This window comes from Triticum dicoccoides, chromosome 6B (assembly GCF_002162155.2).
Source record: "Triticum dicoccoides isolate Atlit2015 ecotype Zavitan chromosome 6B, WEW_v2.0, whole genome shotgun sequence".
Lineage (NCBI taxonomy): Eukaryota > Viridiplantae > Streptophyta > Magnoliopsida > Poales > Poaceae > Triticum > Triticum dicoccoides.
Window position 1 is genome coordinate 163,224,891 of NC_041391.1, and position 1,269 is coordinate 163,226,159.

Below are 1,269 nucleotides of genomic sequence, written 5' to 3' on the forward strand. Positions count from 1 at the left end.
GGGGGAAACCCTTTTCCGTAAGTAAGTCGTGCACTTCGATGGCGCCTACGCAATTTTTTTCTCCTCGATGGCACGTGAATGGCACATGAATAGTGCACGTACTCAACGACGGAGCACAGGATGGTAGCAATGACATGGTCAGCCCTTTTTTGGAGAGAGTACATACTACTAGTAAATAACTTTGATGTGTCCCGTCAAGTCGACGAATGACGAGAAGCTTGATTACGCCTTCTCCCTCGCCAACGCATGCGCGGTGGCTCGCAGCACGAGGAGAAACTTTTGCTTACAAGCAGTGGATGTGCAGCAGTTCATTTGGTGTCAGATTGCCAGAAGCACTACTGTAGAACCATCAACTTCTGGAAGAGGCGAAGAGCCAAGCGCAAGGTCACCTACTAACCTTAGGCTAGGCGTAGTGGGAGTAACATAAGTAGAGGTACCTCCTTTTTTTATTCTAGAAATAACCACACGCGAATATCAAGGTGCTGGTTACGTAGAACAAATTTCCTGCAGTCCGTGCTCAGCCCTCCTCTATCTCTCTTCTCAGCCAGCCAGCGGACGCGTGGAGCCCATCATCTGTTTGCTCACATGCGGCCCCACATGTCAGTGAAAACTCAAGAGGACCCACTGAACCTGCACATCTTTCACCTCGACGTGTTGGTGATGAAAAACAAATCCAAGAAAGATCTTCGGTGGCCGCTTTTGGAGTTACTCAAGAGTAGTAAGATTCTATTTACAGTTTAACCCAAGATGCACATCTCGTGGCTTCAACTACCACTCTATTTTCTTTCATGACACGACTTGGATGCTAGATGTCCCACGTGTTGGCAAAAGGAGGAAGAACCCGACCAAATCTTCGGTTGTGCTCTCGGATTAGACTAGTTGTGCTAACTTAAAAAATTTATTGTGTACTCCCTCCGTTCCAAAATACTTGACTTCCATTTGTCCAAAAATGGATGTACCTATATACTAAAACATGTCTATATACATATATATTTTGACAAATAGAAGGCATGTATTGTGCAACGGAGGGAGTAGAATGGATGCAAGTTTTTGTATTGGGAAGAAGAGTACATCCATATATTGATAGAGCGCAATTTAGTAGATGTTCTATCACTTTTAGCTAGCACAGAGGCTATAGATGAGATTAGTGCACTTGTTGATACTCCTACTTGGTATGCGTGTTGCTGCTTAGACGCAGAGAAAAACGGACCGGAGGGAGTACTAGAATAGAGGCTAGACATGAGACTAGATGCGACGAAGCAATGTCTA